Source organism: Zalophus californianus, chromosome 3, assembly GCF_009762305.2.
Source record: "Zalophus californianus isolate mZalCal1 chromosome 3, mZalCal1.pri.v2, whole genome shotgun sequence".
NCBI lineage: Eukaryota > Metazoa > Chordata > Mammalia > Carnivora > Otariidae > Zalophus > Zalophus californianus.
This window is the reverse complement of record NC_045597.1, coordinates 78,762,899-78,779,323: the sequence shown is the minus strand read 5'-3', so window position 1 is coordinate 78,779,323 and position 16,425 is coordinate 78,762,899. Positions and strand designations below refer to the sequence as shown.

The 16,425-nt window shown below is 37.4% G+C and overlaps 1 protein-coding gene across 2 annotated transcripts in view; it reads right to left on the bottom strand.

The window, feature by feature from the left end:
* The window catches only part of MICU2 (mitochondrial calcium uptake 2), a 173,599-nt gene that overhangs the window by 117,930 nt on the left and 39,244 nt on the right, over window positions 1-16,425 (bottom strand). The window lies entirely within an intron of this gene.

The window sequence follows — 16,425 nt, the reverse complement described above, 5'->3', positions numbered from 1 at the left end:
AAAAAAGGCCAATCTTAGCATATCCTTCATCCAATTCTGTGTCTCTTGCCTTGGTTTGGCCAGTTAAATAAAAATGCAGCTCTGTATGACAAAAAGGCAATGAGGAAGATAAGGGAAAATCAAGGAGATGAGACCCAAGGTCAGCAGCCACCTCAACGTGTCGGTACGGCCGCAACTTCAATTACCGATGCAGATGCCCAGAAAACCCTAGACAAGATGGCAAAGAGACAAAAGCAGCCGATCCACCAGCTGAGAATTCGTCCGCTCCTGAGGCTGAGCAGGGCGGGGCTGAGTAAATGCCTGCTTACCATTTCTACCATCATCCGGTTTAGTCATCCAACACAAAGAAATGAAGATGAAATTCCAGCAATAAGAAATGAAGAAAAGATTGGAGCTGAAGAACTTAAATGCTTGCTTTTTGCCCACTGACCAGAGAAACAGAACTATCTGCATTATCTATGCAGCATGGGGTTTTTATTATTTTTACCTAAAGACATCTCTTTTTGGTAATGACAAATGTGTTTTTTTTTTAAAAAATAAAACAAAAAACCTGGTTTTTCTCAATACATCTTTAAAGGTTTTTAGATTGTTTCATATCTGGTCAAGTTGAGATTTTTAAGAACCTCATTTTTAATTTGGAATAAAAAGTTTACAACTTGATTTTTTCAAAAAAATCAACAAATGGCAAGCACCCGTTAATAAAGGTCTTAAATTAAAAAAAAAAAGAATTGAAATAAAGTGCTCTAAACAAAATTTATAAGATAGACTCTGTACAAGCCTCTATGCTATTATAACAGCATTTGTTCTAAGGCATTATATAATATGGATAAAGTACATATTATAAGAGAACAATACATTTAATTAAGCACACTGGCCAATAAGGCATAAAGAAAAGTATGCTTGACCAAAAAACTTTATTTCTAACATAATATAATGTTCTAATAGTATAAAGACATATTATGGTACTCCTAAACACATTTTCAGCAAACTTTTAATTCTGGAAGATGCCAAAATTAATTCACAAGGAATACAATAAATATCATATTCTACTAAAACAAGCAGCCTGCTAAAATTACCATGAGAAAAAGTCATAAGAAATTTAACTATTTAAAAAATTTTTAAATTTAAATTCGATTTAATTAACATATACTGTATTATTAGTTTTAGAGGTAGAATTCAGTGACTCATCAGTTGCATACAACACCTAGTGCTTATTACGTCAAGTGCCTTCCTTAATGCCCATCACCCAGTTACCCCATCCCTCCACCCATCTCCCCTCCAACAATCCTAAGTTTATTCCCTATAGTTAAGAGTCTCTTATGGTTTGCCTCCCTTTCTGTTTTTGTATTTTTCCTTTCCTTTCCCTATGTTCATCTGTTTTGTTTCTAAAATTCCACATATGAAATCATATGGTATTTGTCTTTCTCTGACTTATTTCACTTAGCATAATACACTCTAGTTCCATCCATGCCGTTGCAAATGGCAGGATTTCACTTTTTGATGCCTGAGTAATATTCCATTATATATATACACCACATCTTCTTTATCCATTCATCAGTCGATGGACATCTGGGCTCTTTCCATAGTTTGGCTATTGTGGACATTGCCGCTATAAAAACTGGGGTGCACGTGCCCCTTTGAATCACTGTTTGAATCCTTTAGATAAATACCTAGTAGTGCAATTGCTAGGTCATAGGGTTGCTCTACTTTTAACTTTTTGAGGAACTTCCATACTGTTTTCCAGAGTGGCTGCACCAGTTTGCATTCCCACCAACAGTGTAAGAGGGTTCCCCTTTCTCTGTGTCACCAACATCTGTTTTCCTGAGTTGTTAATCTTAGCCATTCTGACCAGCGTGAGGTGGTTATCTCATTGTGGTTTTGATTTGTATTTCCCTCATACCAACTGATGTTGAGCATTTTTTCATGTGTCTGTTGGCCATTTGTATGTCTTCTTTGGAGAAATGTCTGTTCATGTCTTCTACCCATTTCTTGAATGGATTTTTTGTTTTTTTTTTTGGATGTTGAGTTTGATAAGCTCTTTACAGATTTTGATACTAGCCTTTATCTGTTAAGACATTTGCAAATATCTTCTCCCATTCTGTAGGTTGCCTTTAGGTTTGTAAATCTTACTATTTTTAATAACATTTCTCCAAATAAAATTTGAGTGTACTTCTCATGGCAAGGATATATTGCTGCTTTGTTACATTCACAGCTTTATTACAAAAAGGCTGGCTTTTAAGTTGCTCTGTATGAATGAAGCAAAGGGCACAATACAGAGTAGACACAAGTCAGAGCAACAAGGGCTCTGAGTGTTAAGCTGAAAGTTATGGGAAATGCTAAATAATTTTAAGTAGGAGAGTAAAAGGATCAATTGTTCGCATGGGAAAAAGATGTCTAGACTGAAGGAAAGGAGGTTGTTGCAATAATCCAGGGAGAAGTGCTGAGAGCCTAAAATAAGGCAAAAGAAATAAGAATAGAGAAAGACAAATACAAGAGAAATTAAGGAGGCAGAATAAGTGGGTCTTTGTGATGAACTGGATATAAAAGATGAGGGAGATGGAGATGTCTATGAAAACTCCCAAAAGACTGAGTGAATTAGGGAAGTGATGAAGGTTGTGCCATCCCAAAGAAGATGCAGGGAAAGAAAAGGCTTGATGGGAAAGATAATGAATTCATTTCCAGACATGTTGAGTTCTCTATGCCTGTGTGGATAACACACAAGGGTCTAATGGACAGCTAAGATATGTGCTTCTAGTGGCCAGCAGAGATTGAGGCTAAAGACAAAAATATCTAAAGTAACAGTCACTTAAGTAGTTGCAGTGATGAGTGACAATGAAATCATTCAGGGATTATCTATAAAGTGAGTAGAGCTGAAGGGAGCATGGCATTTAAGAGTTGACAGGAAGAAGAGGAACCACGAAAGCAACTAAGAAGTAATGAATACATGTGTTAGAAAAAAACCTAGGAAATGTGTGTCACAGGGAGAACAAAGTTTCAAGGAGGGAGTAAATGCTGTTAAAAGATCAATTAAGAAGAAGGCGGGAAAAAGAGCCATTGGTCCTGGCAATTTGGAGGTCAATGGTAATCTGAAAAATAATATTCAGTAGAGAGGTGAGAGGAGCAGCCAGGTTGTGGTGCACCAAGGAGTAGTGGGCTCTAAAGGAAGGAGTACAGATGGCTGAAATCTGGCTGATAAGAGAACAGCTAGAAAGAAGTATGATCATGTTAGGGATTTTTCAAGATAGTAAAGACATAAGACTACTTGTGAATTTCAGGGAAGGAGGCAGTAGAGATAAAAACAATGACAAAACTAGAGGAAATGGTGGGGGATTTAGTCTTAGGGTAAGGAGCACACCACCAGGAGAAAGCTAATTAGGGATGTGTAAATGCTTCAGACAATCTACATGAAGTTGAAGAACATGAATTTAGTGGCTCTAATCTGCAGAACCATGTGATTTTCTCCCAATAGTTCTTAGCAGGCTAGGTTCAGTAAGAAGGACAAAGGAGAAAGATACTGGAAAGCAATTATTAGTGAGTGACAAAATGACAAACCATGTAGTTACAGAAAAGGAGGAAAATCCAGAAGAGCTGAGAGCTTGGAAATAATGGAATAATTGAGATTAGAAGCTTTTCTGAGGTCAAGAACAGGTGTATTAGGTATTAGGAAGTGGGTAAGGTAGAAGGATAATTGACACATTGTTGCCAAAGTGGGCTTCTGTAATTTGCAATTTCTAAACTGGAGCAATTCCTGGTAATGTAAGGCTAAAGAAATTTAGCAGAAAACAGCAACTTGGGATTCAATGAAAAAGAACTTAAATAAGGGAGAACGGTGCTTCAACCACATAACCTAGTTCTCAACGGAGCATGCTTTTACAGTATTGAGTATGGAACAGGAATTAAGGATGACACTGATCTCAGGAAAAAATGAAGAATAAGCATCCAGCATCCACTTGAAAGAAGAATGGGGAGATGATTTACATCTCCATCAATTACTATTACAATTACTATTAGCAAAGTATATTATTTGTAAAATGTTCTGAAAGATACATACCAGGCAAAAATGAGTTTAGAATCTAATAAATCTCAAGATTGTTTTGTTTCTTTCTGTTTATACATGAAGATCATGGGTTATTGGGTTGACTCCAGTTTTCCTTGTTTTGCTGTTCACTATGATCCGTAGGAATGCAACCAAGATTATTCTTCTTACCCATGATGAAAAATAAAGATGAAGTACATCATATGCATAAAAGATGTATTATTTGGCCTGCAAATCACTGAATTCTTGATTTAGCTAAATGCCTTCTGATAGAGTTTAACTGCATTCCAATGCAATTAATAAAAGTGCAAACATTATAAGAACCTAAATTGGTTAAATCAAGGGTTGCATAAAAACAACAATGAAACAAAGAAAAAGCCACATAAACTTTGAACTTGATTTAGAAAAATAGCGCATAGGTCTGTGGCTAAAATAAGGTAATAAAAAACTAGATTCAACTGAAAAAGGGAGGAATTCTTTGATGACATTAAGCACAAGAGTAAAATACAAATGTTTAATGAAAATCAAAGGGGTGAATCACTGAATTAGGTGATGAGAAAACAAACACTAATACATACTATTCACAAGTATACAATACATTAACATTTTGAGGATGATCAATTTTTACAACCTCCACTTGAAACACTTCTATGAAAAAATGAGCATAAATTATAGTATAGGAAACAGCACTGAGATTTCTGATAAACAAGAGTTGTTTGGCTATAAAATATTTCTAAAGAATTCTTCCATTATCCTTTGTTTTCTCCTATACTATCATCCTGTTTTGTCCTCCTTTAGAACCAAAATTTTTAGAAAAAGCAATCTATACCTGCTCTTCTCAGTCCTTACAATTCTCTCTTTAACTGCCCACCACTCTCTTGAAACTGACCTAAGGTCCTAATGGCTCAGGCTAGTGATCAAATCCAGTAACCTCTTTGCAGTTATCATTCTACTGGACCTTTCTGGAACACCCATACTACTGACCAAACATTTCCTATATATATATGTTTTTTAAAGATTTTATTTATTTATTTGACAGAGAGCAAGAGTGAGAGTGTGTGCGCAAGCAAGGGGAGTGGCAGGGAGAGGGAGAGGGAGAAGATGTGGGGCTCGATCCCAGGACCCTGGGATCATGACCTGAGCTGAAGGCAGACACGTAACCAAGTGAGCCAGGTGCCCCTCCTGACTTATATGATACTGCATTTTCATCATTGGTCAACAGTCTTATTTTAAAAATCTAATAGCCTCTTTTTGTTTCACTTACTTTTTAAATGTAGATTTAAGAAGCATTTAAAACCTTTTCTTTTTTATACCGATAATCTACTTTGCAGATGAATTAAAAATTCCAAGAACAAAAAGAAAATATAAAAACTGATAATTCCAAAAGCCAAGAGTGTACTATCAGCAATTTGGTGATACCCGTACAGACTATATTTTATTTATATACATATATAAATAAGAAAAAAATGCACTCTTACTCTTTATGCCCTTAAAAAAAACCTTCTTAATTGACAGAATTCAAGGGAAAAAGACAGTTCTACAATAATAGAGACTTCAATATTCTACTTTCATTTCAACAATGAACAGAACAACCATCAAGAAGATTAATAAGGAACTAGATAACTTGAATAACACTATATGCCAATTAGACCTAACAGACTTACAGAACTGTTCACTTAAAAATATCAGGATGTATATACTTTTCAAGTGCACATGTAACATTCCCAGGATAGACCATAAAATAGTTGAAAAAACAAGTCTTAATACATTTAAAGGTTGAAATCATATAAAGTATTTTTTTTAAATTTTTTATAAGATTTTATTTATTTATTTATTTGAGAGAGAGAGAATGAGAGATAGAGAGCATGAGAGGGAAGAGGGTCAGAGGGAGAAGCAGACTCCCCACTCAGCAGGGAGCCCGATGTGGGACTCGACCCCAGGACTCCAGGATCATGACCTGAGCCGAAGGCAGTCGCTTAACCAACTGAGCCACCCAGGCGCCCAGTATTTTTTTTTTAATAACAGTGGGATGAAACTAGAAATGAGCAGCAGAAGGAAAACCAGAAAATTCACAAATATTGTGGACATTAACACACTCTTCAAATAACCAATGGGTTAAAGAAGCAATCACAGGAGAAATTAGAAAATATCTTGAGAAGAATGGGAATAAAATCACAACATATTAAAACTTATGGGACACAGTAAAAACACTGCCTACAGGGAAATTTATTGCTATAGAAGTGTACATTAACAAAGAAGAAAGATCTCAAATCAACTGCACATTAAGGAGCTAGAGAAAAGAAGAGAAGAGCAAACTAAACTGAAAGCTGGCATAGGGAAAAAATAATAAAGATTTAAATGGAGATAACCCAAACAGAATAGAATAATAAAGAAAATCAACAAAACCAAAAGTTAGTTCTTTGAAGAGATCAACAAAATATAAACCTTCAGTTAGTTTGACTATAATAAAAGAACAAAAGCTTAAGTTAAATTACTAAAATCAGAAATGAAAATGGGGACATTCCTACTGATTTTGCAGAAATAAAAAAAATTCCGAGACAATACTATCAATAATTATATGCCAACAGACTGGATAACCTCGATGAAATGGACGAATAACTAGAAACTACCAAAATGAACCCAAGGAAAAACAGAAAATGTGAATATACCTAAACAAGTATGGAGATTAAAGCAGTGATTAAAAAAAAAAAAAGTGTCGAACAAACAAAAGTCCAGGCCTCACTAGAGAATTCTACCATTTAAATAAGAATACCAATACTCTTCACACTCTTCCAAAAATTGAAGAGATAGGAACAAGTCTGAACTCCCCCTAAGAGACCAGTATTACCCTGATGCCAAAGCTAGATAAAGGCATTGGAAAGAAAACTATAGGCCAATAACCCTTGCTAATACTGGTATAAAAATTCTCAACAAAATACTAGCAAACAGAATTCAATAGCATGTTAAAATGATTATATACCATGGCCAAAGGAGATCTATTCCTGGAATGCAAGGGTGGTTCAAGATATGAAAACCAATCCATGTATTACAACACATTAATAAAATCAAAGAAAAAACTCCATATGATAATTTCAATGAGTCCAAAAGAGGCACCTGACAAAATCCAACACCCTTTCATGATAAAAAACATTCCATAAATTAGGAACAGAAGGTATCTTCTATAAAGGACATATATGAAAAATGAGAGAGAACTACAAACTCAACAATAAGGACTGAAAGCTTTAACAGTAAGATTAGGAACAAGGAAAGGATGCCTGCCTGTTTTTACCACTTCCATTGAACATGTGTCTGGAAGTTTTAGACAGAGCAGTTAGGCAAGAAAAAGAAATAAAGGTCACCCAATTAGAAAAGGAGCAAATACAAATATTTCTATTCATAGAAGACATGATCTTATATGTAGAAAATCTTTAGAAAATCACTAAAAATTGTTGGAATAATTTATCAAAGCTACAGGATAAAAAAAAAAAAATCCACACACAAAAATCTTGTATTTCTCTATACCTGCAATAAATAATCCAAAAAGGAAATTAAGAAAATAATTCCATTCGCAACAGCATCAAAAGGAATAAAATACTTAGGAGCCACTCCAGATTTCTTGTGGTGGTTGTATACCTTTTCCCATCTTTTTACTTTCACTTTTTCTTTGTTTTTGCATCTAAACTATCTCCTGTTAACAGCAAATAGTTGGATCTTATTTTTAAATCTAGTCTGACCACATGAAAAGATGTTCGTTATCACTTACCATCAGGGAAATGCAAATCAAAACTACAATGAGATATCACCTCACACTTGTCAGAATGGCTAAAATCCAAAACACAAGAAACAACAGATGTAGGTGAGGATGTGGAGAAAAAGGAACCCTCTTGCACTGTTGGTGGGAAGGCAAACTGGTGCAGCCACTATGGGACACAGTATGGAGGTTCTGCAAAAAGTAAAAGACAGAACTATTCTATGATCCATCAATTGCACTACTGAGTATTTACTCAAAGAATATAAAAACACTAATTCAAAGGGATACATGTACCCCTATGTTTATAGCAGCAGTACTGACAATAGCCAAGACATATATGGAAGAAGCCCAAGTGTTCAGCGACTGCTCAATGGGTAAAGAAGCTGGCATACACATACATACACACACACACACACACACACACACACACACACACACACGAATATTATTCAGCCGTAAAAAAGAATGAAATCTTGCCATTTGCAATGACATGGATGGAGCTAGAGAGTATAATGCTAAGTGAAGTAAGTCAGTCAGAGAAAGACAAATACCATATGATTTCCTTCCTATGTGGAATTTAAGAAAAGAAAGGAGCAAAGGGGAAAAAAAGAACGAGACAAATCAAGAAACAGACTCTTAATTACAGAGAATAAACTGATGATCACCAGAGGGGAAGGGTGGGGATGAGTTAAATAGGTGATAGGGATTAAGGCAGGCACTTGTGATAAGTGTAAGAGTAATGTATGGAATTGCTGATACACTAGGGCACCTGGGTGGTTCAGTTGGTTAAGCGACTGCCTTCGGCTCAGGTCATGATCCTGGAGTCCCAGGATCGAGTCCCGCATCGGACTCCAGGCTCAGTGGGGGAGTCTGCTTCTCCCTCTGACCCTACCCTCTCTCGTGTACTCTCTCTCACTCTCTCAAATAAATAAATAAAATCTTTAAAAAAAAAAAAAGAATTGCTGATACACTATATTGTACACCTGAAACTAATGTAACACTGTATGTTAACTAACTGAAATTGAAATAAAAACCTAAAAAAAAAACGTACTCTGACAATTTTTGCCTTTTGATTGGATTGATTGATACATTCACATTTGATGGTGGTACTGATATAGCTGAATTTATATTTACCATTTTACTTTTTGTTTTCTATGTGCGTTAAGCCTCTGATGTTGCTCTTCAGGGAGGCAAAGCTTTAGGTATGCCCACAATCACTGGGATGGCAATAGGTTTGGCAGCCCTCCTGGTCTCTTTTCCTGACCATACGAAACAAGGTGTTAAGCTCCACTAATTGTCAGCTGACTGCTTTATTTTTTCCAAGAATGCTTGAGACAGATTGTTCTGGACAATAATACAATCAAATTTGGGCTCCCTGAAGGAATAGTTCCCATGATCAGTGTTTAATATTTGTTATGAACCCGGTAGTGCTCCTTCCAGCTGTCTTTCCTTCATTCTCTTCCACAAACTAGCCACCCTATAGTTATCTTCATTGAACCTATCAATAATCTCCCAATTATCTTTCACCACAACTTCCACTTGTTTTTCAGAGCACCCTTAGGCTTGAGCTTCTTTATGCTGTTTAAAATGAAGTCAGTTTCTTTGCAAAGACATTAGCAGCTATTTGTTTTACCACCTGCTTCTTTCCCCAGGCAAAATCTCTTACCCAGGGCTCCAGAGCTGGGAGTAGGGCTCTAAGTGACACCCCTATTCTAAGAGATGGGTGGTAGTAATCTCTGATCTCAGAGTGGAAGCAAAGCCTTACTAGCCAGGAGGAGAGAAATCAAAGTTCCAGTATTCTCAGTGGCACGGACCCCAAGCAGAGACTCCATTCTGTAAGTGAGGTCTTGGGGACAAGAAGGGAGCTCCCACCTCTCAATTGCACTTGCACAGAACTTAGCCTCTGCAAGTAACACGGTAGGATGAGAAATGCTGGTGTCCTACTCCCCCTGGGAAGTAAGCCTTCTGACTAGGAGCTGGGGCTAGAGAGAACCCTGTGTTCTTGGCTGCACCAGTCTGGAAGGGAATTTCGGTTTCACTGGACTGGGAGGAGGGAAGGATCAGTTTTAGTTCAAATACCACAGACTCACTTCTCATCCAGTTTTAGCAGATTTTCTTAAATACATGGTTCTTCATTTGCTGTATGACCTTAGGAATGTTTCCAGAGACTTTAAATGATATTTTAAAATATTTAATCAGTTTCAGTGGGATGCAGGTCCATGGAGCTCCTCATGCTGATGTGATGGGAGTTGATCTCTTCGGGTTGTTCACTTTTAGTACTAAATAAAATTCCATTGTATGAATATGGCACAATTTATTTATCCATTCTCCAAATGATGGACATTTTGGGTTGTTTCTAGCTTTTTTTTGCTAATATTGCTTCTATGAGTATTCTTATACATACATCCTACTGTGTGTACATGGGCAAGTGTTCCTATTGGTTGTACAGTATGTATACCCAGAGGAATGGGATTTTTAGATCAAAAATTATGCAAAAGTTTAACTTTATAAGACAGTGCCCAAGTGTTTTCTAAAGTAGCTGTTTCAACTGATACTTATAACCAATAGGGTATAAAAGTCCATATTGAGCTAGACCCTCTACAACCTTTGTTATTAACAGACTTAACTGTTGCCAATCTAAAAGGTATAAACTTGTATCTTATTGTCACCAACAAAGATAAATGTATGTTTATTGTTCTTGTGTTTCCTCTTCTGTGAATGCTATTTATTTCTTCTGCCCATTTTTTGATTGGATTGTCTTTTTCTTACTGATTTGTAGATTTGTATATATTCTAAACACTAATTATTTGTCAGTCATATGTATTGTACATAAGTGTTGCCAGTTTGTGGCTTGTCTTTTCAATTTCTCTAAGGCAACTTTTGATAAACAGAAGTTCTAATTTTAATATAGTTGAATTTGTCAATCTCTTATATTAATGCTTTTTGTGTCTTAAAAATTAATTATTTACTTATTTATTAAAAGATTTTATTTGTTTATTTGAGATGAGAGAGAGAAGGACTGTGTACACCCATGAGAGGGGCAGAGGGAGAGGGAGAAGCAGGCTCCCCACTGAGCAGGGAGCCTGATGCAGGGCTCTCTCCCAGGACCCCAGGATCCCAGGGATCATGACCTGAGCTGAAGGCAGATGCTTAATTGACTGAGACACCCAGGCACCCCTACTTTTTGTGTCTTATTTAAGAAATATTTCTCTAACCCAAAGAGATTATCTTTGAAAAATTTTAAATACATGTCTTTTAATTGGTGTATTTAGAACTTTCTTGTCTAAAGTGATTATTGATAGTTGGATTAGTATCTACCATATTTGTAACTGTTTTCTATTCATTGTTCTTGTTTTTACTTCCTTTTTTGTCTTTTTCTGCCTTCTGATTTTAATCGAGCATTTTGTACAATTTGATTCTCCCCTCACAGCATGTCAATTATGTTTCTTTAAATATTTTTTAGCGGTTTCCCCAAGGTTTGCAATATACATTTATAACCAAACTAAGTCTACTTCCAAGTAACACTATATTGCTTCATGGGTAGCACAGGTGCCTTATAGCAGAGTATCCCCAATTCATTAATCCCGTTCCTTAGAATACTGCTGTCATGCATTTCACTTATTCATAAGCTATAATCATCCAATATGTTGCTGCTATTATTTTGAATAAACTGTCAGATCTGTTAAGAATAAGAAAAATAAATGACTTTCTTGTATTTTCATCTATTCCATTTCTAACTCTCTTATTTTCTTCATTGTAGACCTGAGTTTTTGACCTATATCATTTTTCTTCTTTCAGAAGAACTTAATGTTTCTTTACAGCAGGTCTACTGATGACAGATTCCCTCAGTTTTTGTTTGAGAACTTCTTTACTTCTCCTTCACTTTTGAAGGATAACCTCACTGGATACAGAATTCTAGGTTGGTGGATTTTTCTTTCAAAATTTTATCCATTCTGATACCCTATGTCTTTTGATTGGAGTATTTAGTTCATTTACATTCAGAGAATTATTGATAGATATGAATTTAGTGCCACTGTATTACCTGTAAAGTCACTGTTCCTGTAGATTGTCTTTGTTCCTTTCTAGTCTTTGTTGCTTTTGGTCTCTCTTGCCTGCTCAAATGGTCCTCTAGTATTTCTTGCAGAGCTGGTTTAGTGTTCAAGAACTCCTTTAGTTTTTGCAATTGTCTTGAAAACTCTCTCCTAGTATGAATGACAGTCTTGCTGGATATAGTATTCCTGGCTGCATATTTTTCCCATTCGGCACATTGAATATATCATGTCACTCCCTTCAGGACTGCCAGGTCTCTGTGGAAAGGTCTGCTGCTAACCTTATCTGTCTACTCTTGTAGGTTAAGGACCTTTTGTCCCTAGCTGCTTTCAGAATTATCTCTTTACCTTTGTACTTTGCAGGTATCACTATGATATGTCTTGGTGTTGTTGACCTGTTTTTGCTGACTTTGAGGGGAGTTCTCTGTGCACTCTTGGACTTGAATGACTGTTTCCTTCCCCATATTAGGGAAGTTCTCAGTTATAATTTGTTCAAATAGACCTTCTACCCCCTTTTCCCTCTCTTCTTCTAGGACTCCTATGATATGGATATTATTGCACTTTGTGAAACCGCTGAGTTCCCTAAGTCTATATTTGTGATCTAATAGTTTTCTTTCCCTCTTTTCAGCCTATTTTCCATGATTTTATCTTCTATATCACCTATTCGTTCCTCTGCCTCTTCCATCCTTGTTGTGATTACATCCAGTCAATTTTGCATCTCAGTTATAGCATTTTTTATTTCGGCCTGACTAGTTTTTAGGTCTTTTATCTCTGCAGGCAGGGTTTCTCTAGTGTCTTCTATGCTTCTTTCAAGCCCAGCTAGTATTATGACTGTTGTTCTTAATTCTTGTTCAGATATATTGCTTATACCTGTTTTGAGCAACCCCCTGGCTGTGGTTTCTTCTTGATCTTTTTTTGGGGGAGAATTTGTCCATCTTGTCATTATGTCTAGGTTTCTGTCTTTTGCATGTTATGAAAGCTTGTTAGTTTCCTGCTTCTGAGAGTAATACTATATTATGAAGTGGTCATACACTGTTCAGGGCCTTGTGCTTCAGGAAGTATTTCTGGTGTATGTTGTGTGTACTCTGCTGCTTGTTTTGGCTGCTCTTTCCCACAGGCCAGTCCCCTGTAGAGTTCCTCCTTGCTTGCAATGGGGCGTGTTTGGACCTTTAAGTTGTTGTACTTGGGTCTGTTTATTAAGATAGGCCTAATAAGAAAGAAAGAAAAAAAAAGCCCAATCTAAGAAAAAAGGAAAAGGAACAAGTAAGCAAACGAACAAACAAATCAAAATGTATATGCCTGATTCCAAAGAAAAATAAATTAGGGGGAAAAAAAAAGCCTGATCCAAAAAACTAGAAAAAGAAATAAGCCAACAAATGAACAAAAAACTATAAGCCTGATGCCAAAGAGGAAAAAATATATAAAAAAATAAAAATAAAAAAATAATGGGGGGGTGGAGCTAAACTGAGCTTTGGAGCACTCCACAGTCAGTAGCCTTGATGCATGGGAGGGCCTGTGTTGGTCTTCTGAGAGAGAGGCCTGCTGCACTGGCTAACAGTCAGACCTGCCTCTGTAAAGATTCCCCTGCCAGTGCACTGGGGCGGGTGTGTGTGTGTGTGTGTGTGTGTGTGTGTGTGCGCGCGCGTGCGTGTGTGTGCGCGCGCAGAGTTTGGTGTAAGTGACTCCAGGGGTTGTGTTCTGTCTGAAGTCTGACTATGCTGGTGGGCAGGGGGGATGGTGTCAACCCGCCCTCTCAACAGGGGGACGGAAACTCGAGGCTGCTGCTGTTCAGGAGACCCTCACAGAAAAGTGAATGATCTTTTCTTCTATGTCCCAGGCTTTCATCAAAACCCTGCTTTCAGCCTATCTGTGCCTGGCCATTGGCCCGCCCCAGGCTAATTCTCCAGTGTTTTATCTCTGGCTGGCAGCTGGGATTCAAAACAACAAGGCTTAAAGTATCTGGTGGCATGTGAACCCACTCCCTTCCCCTGAAAGAGTCTTGCAGTGCTGTGCCTGACACCTTTTTGTCCCAGAAAAGCAGCTGCATGCCTGTATGAGTGCCCAGAGTCTATGCTGAAACACAGCAAAAAGCCACAACCAGGTTATCTGCCGTCTGTGGGTGCCTCTGTCCCCTGCTGTTGAATGGCGGTTCAAAACTGCCTGGCAGGTTTCTGTCCTTGGAAAGGCAAAATACCATCTTCCAAATGCACTCCAGGAAGGGGAATATTCTCTTCCCCAGCGACCCAGGATATCCCCACACCACTGAGCCTTGCTCCAACCCTCCATCCCTGACTGCTCTATGAGAAGGGTTCCCACCACTCCGTAGTACTGCAGCTTTTCTCTCTCCCAATTCACTCTCTGAAGCTCACATTTGTCATGTTCTCCCCCTCCAATTGTGTGATTGTTTTCTTTCCTCAGATCGGTTTCCTAGTTGTTCAAAATGATTTGATGTTTATCTAGCTGTGTCCCAGGGTCCCCCTACTATTCCGCCATCTTAACTCCTCCCCATCCCAAAATTTTAAATATTTTACTCTACTCTCTTCTTGCTTGCATGGTTTCAGAAGAGAAGTATGATACAATTCTTAACCTTTATCCCTTTAAGTAAGGTCTTTCCCCCCTGACTTCTGTTAAGATTTTGTCTTTGATTTTCTATAGTTTGAATGATATGCCTAGGTATAGGGTTTTTTGTTTTTGTTTTTTTTTAAATATTTAGCCTGCTTAGAATTCTGTGAGCTTCCTGAATTTGTGGTTTGGTGTTTATTAATAATTTTGGAAATTTCTCAGTTGTTAATAACTTTGAATATTTCTTCTGTTCTTTCTTCTTTGGTATTGCCATTATGTGCATGTTACAATTTTTGTGCCACACTTCTTGGACATTGTTTTTTTTCCAGTCTTTCCTTTTTGCAGTTTGAGAAATCTCAATTAACATGTCTTCAAGCTCACTGATTATTTCTTCGGCCCAGAGCATTATTCTAATGAGCCCATCAAAGGCATTCTTCATTTCTATTATAGTGTTTTTTATTTCTAGCATTTCTTTTTGATTCTAAGAGTTCCCCCATCTCTGCTTACATTACCTATCTGTTATTATATGTTGTGTACTTTTCTATTAGAGCACTTAGTTATATTAATCATGGTTATTTTAAATTCTGGTCTGCTAACTCCAAAATCTTTGCTATATTTGGATCTGGTTCTGATGCTTGCTTTGTCTCTTCAGACGGCCTTTTGCCTTTTAGCATGTCAAGTGAGTTGTCTGAGAGCCAGATAAGATCTATTAGGTAAATATTACTTAAGGAGATAGGTTTTAAGTGTGAGGTTCTATGTTTATCTGGATAATATTAGGATGAGTTTACTATCTGCTATAGTTGTAGGTGTCAGAGGCTTTTAAACATTTCCTCTGGTGTCCTTGTTTTTGTCTCTTCTGTTGTTTTCATTTCCCTAGAGACTCCTTCATATATAAGGTCGGAGAAGTGCAGTTCTTTCTGTTGTATCCCCCTTAGGAGCCTTCCTAATGTGTGGTGAGGTGCAGGGGGAGGAAAAGTGTTTTATAATCTTATGATTAGGTCTCAGTCTGTTAGTAAGCCTGTATCCCAGGATTGTGAGCCTCACAAGTGCTTTCAGTTTTTTGTTTTCCTTCATAAGTGAGACGGGAAGGCTAGAGGGGGCCAGAGTTGGGTATTTCCATTCCCCCAGGTTGGTTAGACTTTGGTAAAAGCTTCCTGTGCAGGCCTTTGCTAAGGAGAACAGAATGCTCTGGAAATATTTAAAAATGATTACTTTTCCCCTCCCCTTGAGGGAAGATTTCTCTCAGATCTTCACTGTGAGAACCTGGTGGGGCTCCTCTAGGTAAAACTCACAAAAGTACATGAGACCGTCATGGCTGCGTCTTCACAAGTTTTTCTCTCTCAAGCTAGCCCATGCTCAGATTCTAGCAATTAGCCAAATCACTCTTTAAATGTTCCCACCAGATGCTGGCTGCCATGGTGGTTTCCAAGTAGTTTCTCCTCTGGGTAAGCTCTGCTTCTCTGTATCTGCCCATCTCCAGTTTTCATGTTCCTATGCCTTATGGTCTCAATTCTCTGACGGATCTAAGAGCTGCTGACTTTCAGTTTTTCAGCTTTTTTCTTGCTGTGAGGTCAGGAGTGACGATGTTTAAGCTCTTTACATGTTGGAAAGTAAACTACCTTAAAAAAAATCTTTTTGATCTCTCCAGTTATTTACTTAGACTAATTAGTTCTCTAGAAGTGAACTTACTGCACAAAGTAAGTACATACTTAAAGGGTTTTGATACATACTGCCAAACTTCCCTCCAAAGAGGTATCAAAATAACCTATATTTATTTTTCTGCTCATAAACCTTCACTGCTCCCTCACTGGTCAAAGATGATGTCCACTCATCTCTACCAAATACACAAGCCTCTGATGGTTGCACAGGGTTACCGAAAGGCCCTGTACAATATGACCCTTATCTGTTTTGCAATTTGATTTGCCACTACTCCCTAACACAATTCTTTGGTTTTAGTGTTTGGTGAACTTACTGTGTAGAGCATGCCATAATCATTCATTTTGTTTTTATTCAAGTCATCTCTCAAT